General features: G+C 43.8%; 1 protein-coding gene across 2 annotated transcripts in view; it reads right to left on the bottom strand.

Annotated features, from left to right (window-relative positions):
- Positions 1 to 12,795, bottom strand: part of SLC25A25 (solute carrier family 25 member 25) — a 32,489-nt gene that overhangs the window by 17,923 nt on the left and 1,771 nt on the right. The window lies entirely within an intron of this gene.

The raw sequence follows: 12,795 nt of genomic DNA on the forward strand, positions 1-12,795 counted from the left end.
CCAGGACCAGGCATAGCTGAAGGCTGTGGACTCAACTGAGTAAGCGATCATGAATAAAAGGGAATTAATCTTTGGTCATTTGTTTCTTCATTTACTAAGACAAACTGCAGTGTCACGTCATCTCTTGAAAAGGCAACTCTCTGATAGGCTGTTCATAACCATTATTTTAAAAACAAACAGCATGGAAAAAGTTTAATAGACTGTGTTGGGGAACATATATCCTGATGTGCTGTTGTAAGAGTGAACCAGTGCAGTCTCGCTGGAGGGCAGTTTAGTCACTGCTACCAGCATATCAAAAGCACAAACCCTCTGACAGCAACTCCACTTTCAGTGAATTAATCTGCAGATATGTTTGCACATGTGGGAAATCACATATACGTATGTTAACATATATGGGATGCATACATGTGATGATAAAATATAAGGATATTTTTTGCAGCCTGATTTACAATAGCACAGGTTAGACACAGGAGAATGCAGGTTCAATCCCTGGGCAACCCACTCCAGTATTCTTGTCTGGATAACACCATGGACAGAGGAGCCTGGCGGCCTATGGTCCACGGGGCTGCAAAGAGTCCGACACAATTGAGTGACTGAGCACAAATGGAAACATTCAAAGTTCTTTAAAAGGGGAGCAGGTCTAAATTAATGCACATCCACACAATGGAGCCCGAGGCAGCTGTCAAAGAGTATGGCCGTGACTTTCCTGGTGGTCCAGCGGTTAAGACTTCACCTTCCAGTGCAGGGGGGTGGGTTCCATCCCTGGGCTAGGATCCCACATGCCTCACAGCCAAAAAACCAAAACATAAAACAGAAGCAATATTGTAACAGATTCAATAAAGACTTTAAAAAGAGTCTACATCAAACCACCACCCCCCAAACAGAAAGAGTAAGGCAGTACTACATCTACGATTACGGAATGACTTGAAGATATCTTGTTAGATGAAACGAGCAGTGTGCAGAAGGGAGGGGATAGTATGCCGCTGTTTATTGCTATGCTTGTATACACGAAGAATCTCCCTGGATGGACATACTGAAACTGAAGAGATGGTCTGGGGTGGGGATAGAGGGGGACTTAGGAGTTTGAGGGAAGAAAGGTAGACGGGAGATTTATTTTCACCGAGTACCCTCTTATATCTTGTGAAACCAGACCATGAGCATGCACGACCAGGCACACATGTGTGCATACATACAGCCGTTATTTAAGAAGAAAACACGAGAAAACACGAAAGCAAGACTAGCATGCTTGTTCGAAAGCTAAGGAGCCCACGTCAGTTGCCCTCTCGCTGGATACACAGAACAACTTTACCTAGAAGGAGTTTTGTGTGTTGGTTAAATGTCTAGTCTTTGGAGCCAGACCCCAGGTTCAATCCTGGCTATCGCTTACTGGCTGTAAGATCTGGGTCAAGTTACTTCACCTCTCTGTGTTTTAACAGCCTCATGAGCAAAGTGGGGACAGTAACAGGACTGTTCTGTTCTTCATGGAGTTGGCTGAAGACTAAATTAAATAATACATGAAAGCTCTTAGAACAGTACATCATTAGCTATTTTAATTTAGAAAATGACTGTGAGCTCATAGAACTAAGTAGTTGTACCACAAAAGAAGGGCCAGTCTAGGGTAAAAAATCCCTAAATAAAGATCCACTACTAAAAATTAATCCTTTTTTTGTTTTTAAGGCACTGAAAATCTGGTGAATTGGGGCAGCTGGTGATCTTTTGGGCCCTCATCTACAAATAAAAGAGAAATCCTATGTTAAGTAAGTAACCGGTTTTTCCTTTAATGGACTCCTCTGTACCACAGAACTAAGCTATGAACTCAGGGCAGGTTCCAGCCAAGATGGAGTAACAGGAACCAATTCACGTTCCCGACTATAACAACTAAATGTACAGAAAAAATGTGAGATAATGGTTTTCAATGGGCAACAAAGGACAGGATGCCTCAGATTTCTAAACAAATGAGACCTTCAATTGCCCAGGTTTCCTGCCTAGAGTTTCCAGGTTATCGTGCAGAGAGTGGACACCCAGCAGAGCCCAGCAGTCTCCCCACATTGAAGAGCAGGAGCTGGGAGGCCAGGATAGCTGCAGTTTGCAGGGCAGAGAACCAAAGAAGACAGAGCTGCAGAGAGAGTGAGGTCTGGAGCTCTGCTGAGGGCCCCTGAGAGTCAGAGCATGTGAGCATGAGGAAACTGCCTGTGGGTGGGGAAAGAACTGGCCAAAGGCATCACAGGGCTAAGAACAGTTCCTGTTCCCACCAGCTGGACTGGAAAACCTCATAACATAGGTAAGTTCAAGAAGGGTACTCAGAAGGTTTTGCCTCCATAGCAGGGGCAAAACTGGCCCTAGACTAAATGCTGTTCTTGTTGATCTAACAAAGCTATAAAAGGCTGGCCCGAGAGAGTCGAACTGTTTCTAAATAACTGCACCCTGGAATAAAGCTCAAGAATATTCATAGGAATACAAAAATATCCACGATAAAAATCCCATAAAAAATTAACAGCAATGCAAAGAAGCAGGAGAAGATGACCCACAATGAGAAATCAATCCATTGAAAGTGACCCGGAAAGGACATGTATGATAGAATAAGGACATGAGGATATTACAAGTCATAACTGTATTCCACATGCTCAAGAAAGATACAGCACATTAAATAGAGACACTACAGATACTCTAGATGAAAATGACAATGTCTGAGATGAAAAACACACCTGGATGGTTTTAACAGCAGATGAGGCAACGCATAAGAAAAGATTAAGGAACTTGAACACACAGCAATGGAAACTTTCCAAAAGGAAACACACATAGAAAACATAAAGCCATTTACAAAAGAGAGAGAGAGAGAGAAATGCATTAGTGACCTGTGGAAGAACTGCTAATAGACTAATATCCACCCGTCTGAAATTCATGGAGGTGGGAACAGAAAAGATATTTAAATAATTAATGGCCAGGTTTTTTCCAAATTTATTAAAACCTACAGACCCAAGAGCTCAACAAACCTCAAGCATAAGGAACATCAAAACAAAACAAAATTACAGTCAGGCACATCACAATTATTTCTGAAAACCAATGATAAAGAGGAAAATCTAAAAAGCACCTTGAGAAAAACACCCATTACTTACAGAAGAACAAAAACAAGAATGACAGGGGATTTCCATCAGAAACTGTTAATCCAGAATTTTATACCTAGAAAAATACCATCCAAAAGGAAGGCAAAACACTTTCTAGATGTACGAAAACTTAAAGAACTTACTGACAGCAGACCTGTACTACAAGAAATGTTAAAGAAGCCCGTCAGATGGAAGGAAAACGATACCAGAGAAGACTGGAATGGAAAGAATGAGAAGGACTAGAAACGGTGACTGCAGTAGAGAGAGAGTTCTCTCATTGCTCAAATCTCTCTCAAATATAAGTGACAATTTAGAGCAAAAATAAAACAATGTATGGTGGATTTATAACATGCATCCTGCGCGACTCTTTGGACTGGAGCCCGCCAGGCTCCTCTGTCCATGGGATTCCCCAGGGATGAACACTGGAGTGGGTGCCATGTCCTCCTTCAGGGGACCTTTCAGACCCAGGGATCAAATCCACGTCCCTGTGTCTCCTGCACTGGTAGGCAGGTTCTTTACCACTAGCGTCACCTGGGAAGCCCATAAAAAGACAAGCCATAGAGGCAGCCTGCGTGGTCTACAACGTACGTAGAAGTAAAAATGTATGAGAACCATTGCACAAAGGCTGGGAGGAAAGAAATGAAAGCATAATGTTTAATATTCTTAAACTAGGACTTTCCTGGTGGTGGTACAGTGGATAAGAATCCTCCTGCCAATGCAGGGGACACAGATTTGATCCCTGGTCTGGGAAGATTCCACATGCTGAAAGAAACAAAGATAGCGCTAAGTCGTGTCCGACTCTTGCGACTTAGGGACTGTAGCCCGCCAGGCTCCTCTGTCCATGGGATTTTCCAATCAAGAGTACTGGATGGAGTGGGTTGCCATTTCCTTCTCCAGGGGATCTTCCTGACCCAGGAATCGAACCCAGGTCTCCAGCATTGCAGGCAGATTCCTTACCGACTGAGCTAGGTGGGAAGCCCCGCCTGCTGAACAGCAACTAAGCCCGTGTGCTGCTGCAGTTACTAAGCCTGTGTCGAGTGCCTGAGCGCCACAACGACCGAGCCCACACAGTGCAACTGCCGAAGCCCGAGCACCGACAGCCTGAGAGCCACAACAAGAGAAGCCTGCGCGTCCCACCTCGAGAGTGGCCCCCAGCCTGCCTCAACTAGAGAGAGCCCGCGCCCAGTAACAAAGACCCAACACAGCCAAAGAAATAGGTAGAATTTAAAAAAGAATCTTAAACTACTTATGAAGGGGTATAATATCCATTGAGGTAGGTTGTGATAAGTTAAAGATGTATACTATAATTCCAAAAGCTACCACTGAAGAGAGAGAGGTGGGGGGGTTGGAGAGAGACAGAAAGTTATAACTAGTAAGCTAACAAATGAGATAAAGTGAAATTATAAATACTCTTCGACCCAAAAGAAGGCAGAAAGAGAAAGGAACAGAGAATAGGTGGTGCAAACAGAAAACAAGCAGTGATTCATGTCAATGTATGGCAAAACCAACCAATATAATATTGTAAAATAATTAGCCTCCAATAAAAAGAAAAAAGAAAAAAGAAAACAAGCAGTCAGATGGCAGATTTATACTCAACCATATCAGTAACAATAGTAGATGGAAATGGTTTAAACATCTCAGTGCAAAGGCGGAGATCATCAGGCTGGTCAAAAAAGCAAGATCTAGCTAGATGTTGCTCTAAGAAACACACTTTAAACATAAAGATACACATAGGTTAAAAGTAAAAGAATAGACATAATAATCCTAAATGTTTTAGGACCACATTACAGAGCTTCAAAAGACAGAAAGTAAAAACCCAACAGAACTGTTAGGAAAAGAGAGTCAAATCCACCAGTATAGTCAGGTCTTAACACCCTCGTCTCAGTAAATGGTGGAGCAAGTAAACAGAAAATCAGTGAGCACCCAGAAGACTTGAACAACACTACAGCTTATCCACCGACCTGACCTAACTGGCCTTTATAAAACACTCCACTGGACAGGACTAGAATGCACATTCTTCTCAAGTAGGCACAGAACATATTCTGGCTAAAAAAACAAGACTCATTAAATTAAATATAAGTGGATTTAATCTGTACAAAATGTTCTTTTGACCACAGTGGAATTAAGTTAGAAATAAATGATAGAAAGATGACTGGGAAATATTTAAATGTTTAGAAATGAAATTTGTTGTTGTTTAGTCCCTATGTCTGACTCTTTTGTGACCCCATGGACTGTAGCCCACCAGGCTCCTCTGTCCATGGGATTTCCCCAGGCAAGAATACTAGGGTGGGTTGCCATTTCCTTCTCCAGGGAATCTTCCTGACCCAGGGATTGAGCCCTTGTTTCCTGCATTGGCAGGTGGATTCTTTACCACAGAGCTAACCAGGGAAGCAGAAATGAAATGCAACGGTAAATAATCTATGCTTCAAAGAAGAAACCAAAGGAGAAATGAAAAAGTATTTTGAATGGTATGAAACCACAACACAGCAAAACTTGTGGGATGCAGCCAGAGCAGGACTTAGAAGGGAATGCCTATATCCCAAAAAGAGAGGTCTTAAATCCGTGACCTGTTTCTACTTACAGAAAAGAACAAATTACACCCAAAGTCAGCAGAAGAAAAGAAATAATAACAAGGAAGAGACCAGGCCTATTTATCCTAAAATCTCCTTTGACCAGCACCTGAGACAGCAATCAATGAAAACATATTCAATTTGCATACTTTGCCAATATTTTGACTTTAAAGCAACCTTTGTAGTACCTTTGATTTTCTTGTGGGTTAATGCAGTACCTCTCTTTCCATATACGACAGCATCACCAGTATCTGGTCGATCATTAGTTTCTTTCACAGTCACTATAACACAACTCCACCGCACTTAACTTTCTTGGGGGACCCCTGATATCCAGAGACAGGACTGGAGAGTATAACCCTCCTGCAACTGTAGATTTATAAACATCAACAGAGCCTGGTTAAGCTGAGGGTAATCACCTGCAGAAGGAACCCACTCTTCCAGGCATCTAGAAAACAGACTTGGGGATAAAAGTATGTCTCAGGAGCTCCTATACTTTTCAGAGAAAACAACAAATTCTAATGGAATGTATTCCCAATGGGAACCCATTCTAAAATATCCTGATGAATTGCCCTGGGTATAGAAGTCCCTGGGACATCACACAGAAGGACAAGTGGAGGTTCCTGAGGGACTCTTATAACAGGACAGAGAGCTTTCCCAAGACTGACTCCAGGGTAATACCCCTCGTCTGCTGTTTACCAGTTTCACTACCTACAAACCATCTATCTTAGAATTATAATTAACATTAGGAAGAGATGTAGTCAAAGGGACGACTACTAACACTTTCAACAAAAAATGAAGCCAGATTTTATTTGACTGAAAGCCAAAATGATTTGATTTGAAAACAAGGACTGCCTCGGCTAATGGGTTATGTGGAGGGTAACACATGAATAGGTCGAATCTGCAAAAAATCTAAGGTTTTGACCAAAACTGAAACCCACAAACTAAAACACTTAAACCGGATATACAGTACGCCAGAAATTATATCCTCCGCAGCTACCAAACTTAGGACAAAACGTTTTAGATGCCAACTTAATATGCAATGGGGTACATATTTTTTTATATATCCTTTTGAATGGTGCAGGAGCAAAAGACTGTGAAGGATCTCTTTATATACTGGTAGTAACGATTTGCTGTTTCAAAGGCACCACTGTGGCAGGTGACTTATCCTTCTCCGAAATGAGTCAACTGGAGAATTTCAATGCTTACATCGCGGGTGTTGTCCCATGCCGTCCCATGGCAGGAGGGGTCTTAGGGCGTCAGGCAGGACTGTTAAACAGCTTCCTGCCCTCGACTCAGCCCCCAGTTAGACGACGGCCTGCTTTGGCACTGAAGATGACAAAACTGCAGCAATGAAAGGGGCGAAGTCCCCTAATCTATTTCCATTTCAGGAAGTAAAACCAGAAAATCTAGCTTCGGCCAAAACTCCCTGAAGGGGACTCCTGTGACTGTGGGAAAGAGAAGTGCCCCACAGAGGAAACAGTTTTTTGAATACTTATTTACTCCCGGTGAAAAGCCAGTCTCCGCTGAGGTCCCAAGTTCAAGGTCAATGCCTGTGAACAAAGATGTCTTTTTCCTTTCACTAAAAGAAAGTCAGGGGTGTGCAAAACTAACCTGATTTTAAGTGTAGGGTTTTGAGATATAGAATGTAAATTAAAGAGCTGGAGAAACAAGAGACAGAATAGAAACACAGCATAATTTTTCATCTTTTTCTGCTCTTATAGGAGCCTGATTCTCCTTTCAGATTACACAGATGTCAAGTATAAAGCGGGGGAGGGATGGGGTGGTGGTGGTGGGGAGAATATGGTATTAAGTCTGGCCATATAAACACCCTAAGTCATCTAAAGTGATCAGAAATTTCTCAACCAACCCCAATTGACCAGCGGGAGCCGAACCACGGGCACATGTTCGGCTTACTTGTGGAAGCCACACTTTCCGAGTCCTTCTTCACTCCCACATGAAACGGCAAGCCAGCAGATTACTAAAGCAACAGTAGATGTTTGCAGTTTCTTAAAGCTGATTTCAGGATCGCCCTCTAAAACCGATATCATCTGAATGAATGTGAATGCACACGCGTCTATGCTAAATCGCTTCAACTGTGTCCAACTCTTTGCGACCCTTTGGACTCTTTGGAGCCCGCCAGGCTCCTTTGTCCATGGGATTCCCCAGGCAAGAATACTGGAGTGGGTTGCCATGCCCTCCTCCAGGGTATCTTCCCCACACAGGGATTGAACCTGCATCTCTTAGGTCTCCTGAATTGGTAGGCGGGTTCTTTACCACTAGTGCCACCTGGGAAGTCCTGAGTGTGAATGTAGCTGTTACCAGTCTCTTCCTCTGTCCTGGGGGAGGACCTCAGAGAGAGGAGCTCACACACAGGTGTGAAACCCACTAGATGGACGGCTGCTTTCTTCAGCAAATACACATCAGAGCTGCTCAGGGTGTGAAGGGCAGATGGGAGACCTCCATGTAAGAATGACTGGTTTATATCAAGTCAGCACTTTAGAAACAATTCAGAAAAGGAAGTTTTTAACTACAGAACCATTTACCAGATCCTATTTTATACTGCTTGGATAGGCTTAAAGGAAAGCCTTTAGCCAAAAAAAACAAAAAACAAAAAAAAAAACCCACCCAAGATGTAAAGGAAAAAAGGACAAAAGTGAACCATGTCCATAAATGTATCACTAAAGGCTTCTATGGGATGTAATCTCTCCCATAGAAAAGGCCCTACATGACCGCATAAGGTGTTTCACTAAGACCCTGGACAAGTTATTTAACGTCTCTGAACTGGACAAACCTCCAAGGCCTTTCCATTTCTAACATCCCAGGGGTTCAAACTCAGTCCAAGGCCATCAAATAGAAGCAACAGGAGGGATGGTAAAAAGGCCAGGTGAGGATGGTGAAGGCGGGCATGGTAGTGGGCTGGTTTTAACCAACAGGACTCTTAACTGCATCGGACCAAAGAGAAGGCGGCAACACTCTGTGCTTATTCTGGGTGATCCAAACCATTCCCTGCTCTTTATTTTACCACCGGTATTTCAAAATTCTTTTCTTTTTTGCAAGTTTTCTCACACAATGGAGGTGGTTTTTCCTCGTGTTTGGTAAGAAGACTCCAGCCCAGGAGGAGGGAGGGCTGCAAGAAAGGAGGCAGGAGGCCAGGGATGGCTGGAATGTGGGAAGCTTCACAGAGCCACGGGGCAACCCCCCCCCCCCAACTCTGAGAACATAAGCCATGAGTCACCTTCTTTTCAAGCTTCCCGGCCAGGAGTTTAAAGCAGATAAGAAGTGCCTTCCGTCCTACCTTTGTTATTCATTTACTTTAAAGGAAGGTGCATCTTTAAGTGAACGGCTTGTGTTGAGTCTAGAACGAACCTATTGTTTCCTGAACACCATGGGGGGAGGTCTCAAAACACTCAGCTGGGTTCTACCACTGACTCTGCCTTCAACCAGCCCGACCTTGGAAACTCAGTCCCGCTTCTATAAACTAATGTGGTTACTGAGACCATCTCCAAAGGTGTTACGTTCTACTTGAAGCTTCCAGATCATCCATGGCTCGTGAAACCACAACAGGCTGACAAGAGTGGTGCTCACGGGGTCCCACGTCCACCCTGGGAAACATTTGGGCCAAAGACATCATTGTGTGTAGGGTAACACGACCGCTTTTTGGAAATCTCCTGCCAGCAGGGTTTCTGTCTCTCTCTCTTTTTTCTGTTTTAATCTTCCTACAGGCTGTAGGGCCCAGGTTTTCCGCAGCCCCATCAGCTGTCAGGAGACTGTGCTGTACGCCCTTTATCACCGACACACCCATTACAACCACATCCCCTAGGCTTTCTCCTTCTTTCGAGTCCACTTTTCACCTCAGTAACCTAAGAAAAAAATAGATGATTACCCCCAGTTCTGGGCATCTTATTTTCAAACACTCCCTGGGAAATGGTCATTTTGGGTTGAACCCTGTCACAGGTTCTTTATGAACTTCTTTTAATTCAATCCCACAACAAGCCCACTGAACTAGGTATTCCTCCCACCAGGATAAGGAAACTGAACCTCCTGCTCGGTCTGGAGAGGTCCAGTAACTTGCTCAAGGTCACAGAGCTTGCAAGCAGCTGGAACGAAACCTGAACCCAGGTTTATACTGCAAAACCTGTGCTGGGTTACTCAAAAGTTCGATTGAGATATAATTTGCTTACCAAGGAAATCACCCATTTGAGTGTATAATTCAGTGGCTTTCAGTATATTCAGGGATATTTGCAATCATCAACAGTTTTAGGCCACTTTATCACCTCACAAAGAACACTCGCCACCCCACCCCTCAAAAGAAACTCCAGACTTATTGTTAGTTATCACCATCCTAGCTCTCTATTACCCTCCACTCCCCGGCCCAGGCAACCACCAGTCTATTTTCCATCTCCACTGCTTTCCCTGTTTTGGACTTCCAAGGAAAATCTGTTGTCTTAACGCCAGGGCACACTGCCTCAGAGAAGGGTGCAGGGAAGTGTGGACACGTGAGAAGGGCATGGTGAAAACTACTGAGCAGCAGCGGAGATTACGAGAAGACAGCTGTCTTCCGATAAGACAGGTGTTTTCAGATAAGACAGCTTAGATCCCATTTCTAGGTTGTTCCTGAAGGTATGCCCAGGGCAAATGGGTAACAGACGCAAGGAGACAGACTTCAGTATGATCTGAGAAAGAAGAGACGGACCCCAACTCAGTACACAAAGGAAAGGGCTGGACGGTCCTCTGCAAAGGAGGATGTCACAGGAGGAATGCTGGGTGGGAGGCTGGCCAAGGATGGCCAGTGACTGTCCAAGACTAAATTCTTTGGCTCTGTCAAATTCACATTAGTGAAAGAAGAAATGGTTAAAAATGAAAAGTCAGCTCAGATTTAATGAGACTAGTCCCCTCGGAGTGCAGTTTTATTCACTGAATTCATCCTGCGGCTATGTACTCAGCTGGACTAGAAATGAATACTAGCAAAATATTTGTTTCCCTCATTCCCCTGTGGTTTCTGTGAGGCTTCAACAATTGATGGCTCTTTGAACATCAAAGGAATTCACCCACTGAAGCTCCAGGTCAGGCCCACTCTGGTTTGTTCTTATTTAATACTTGGTCTAAGGATCAGGGTACCGGGCTCCACCTTTCCAGATTATCAACTAATTCAAAACAAACATCTTCTAGCCCAGTTGATGATAATTCCTCCAACCCAGGAACCAATTTTACAATATAACACCATCAGTTAAATATGTAAAGCCAATCTAGTCCGTGAACAGCATTTTTCTGTTTCTGATGTGTCATTCTATTATACCAAGTTATGTCTCTGCCCTTTCCAGGGAAAAGGGTCTTTGTTCTGTAGAGTCTTTTACCTGAGTGTGACTATTTAGGCAAACACCTGTCCCACAAATGGCCAGACACTGAAAAGGTATAGAGTCTAACAGTAGCATATGATCAAGCAGTGCCAACCTGACATTATTCCAAGTCAACAGAGATTGCTTCCTATACACTGCTCAGGTCAAGGAGAGAATTAGGAGAGGGCAGGCTCTCATGGTTGATAGGATAATCTCTGAATAATCCTGAAACCTATTTTGGGAATAAAAGATGTGGTTCTAAAAAGATGGGGACTTCCCTGGTGATCCAGTGGTTAAGAATCTGCCTTGCAATGCAGGGGATGAGGGTTCGATTCCTGGTCGGGGAACTAAGATCCCACATGCCAAATAAAGATCCCATAAGCCAAACAAAAGGATCATTCTTCAAGTTCTCCCCAAAGTCCAGCTTATGAGTCTCAAACTAGATGGAGCACATGCACGTCTCTTGAGTCAGCAAACTTGACCATACCACCACCTAGAATCCTCACTTGTATCAAACACCAGCCGCTGAGGAGAGTCCCTCAAGCCTCAGCTAGAGGAACAACAGCTGACACATCACCCAGCTTGGGTTCTTTCCCTAATTGGCTGCCTGAGTTCCAGCCTACGTTTTAAATTTGTTTTCAGATTTTGTTTGGTCACATGAAAATGCCTTAAATAGGCAATGCTATAATTAGCTCTCGCTGGAGTCTCATCTCCCAAAGCTGCTACTGTGGTCGTCATCTTCTTTCTGTCTTTAATAAACTCTTCCCTTCTTTTGTCCCGGGACAGGCTTCCTGCTCACATACCCTTTACAAAGAAAATTTCTCTGGCTGGCTGTCACTGGTGTCTCTGGCCCACTGCCATTTTAAGTAAATTTTCCTCGACTGTTCCAATTTCTTCTGAAACCAAGGCAGATGCCAAAAACTGCTGGCTCATTTCTAAAGAAAGCTCGATCCAGTGGTGGTAAGCCAGTGGGAGGCTCTGTGTAGTCGCAAGGCCTGAGTTCACCAGCCACCCACTGATACACCCTCACGGCTGATTCCTGTTCAAACCCGAGCACCTCAGACTGGTCCTGTGGGTTGTATGGAGCAGCTGCCAGAGTTGGATGTTGTGTTTTTCAGTGCCTATTCCCGCGGTAGATAACTCATTTTGAACTGAAAGGCACCCCTCCGCCCCAGTTCTCTCTTGCCTTTGCTACTTCTGCAAAACTGCAGCACTACTTTTTCTGTGTGTAGCTAATACTGATAAACTATTGCAGCAGGAAGTGGTAAGGGGGTTCGTGAGGCAGGGTGTCTTCCTGCGGCCCAGCTATTCACAAGAAGGCAGGTTCTCTCTCTCATACTTAAACCATTCTCTTGCAGGACTAGCCTGTGATCCTCCACAGGTAATAAACGAATAAAATGAATCATTCCCAATCTCGCAAAGCTGTATAATTTCACATTCATCAGCTGAAAGAGTTGGTAGAAGTAGTCAGAGTCCATACGAAAAGCCATACACTGAAAGGAAACTTACTCCCTGAGTTAGAGATTGTAGAGCCAGTGTGACTCCAATGGGCTAGGCTCCTTTTGGTTAATCAAAAAAGTTTCAACACTGGAAAGAAAATGATCCCTTTCTTCTTATTTGCCCTTAAAATTTACATTTACTACCAAAAAAAAAATAGATTTGGATCCATGTCAAATGTGCCATGAATCATAAAAACACTGATTCCAGTTGAGGTGTAAACACGGAACACACTCCTGCAGTCAGAGACCCTCCATGTAACCTGGTGGCTAGGTTCACAGAGCAGAA

Source organism: Moschus berezovskii, chromosome 11, assembly GCF_049115385.1.
Source record: "Moschus berezovskii isolate FMDL1 chromosome 11, NW_MosBer_1.0, whole genome shotgun sequence".
Classification (NCBI taxonomy): Eukaryota; Metazoa; Chordata; class Mammalia; order Artiodactyla; family Moschidae; genus Moschus; species Moschus berezovskii.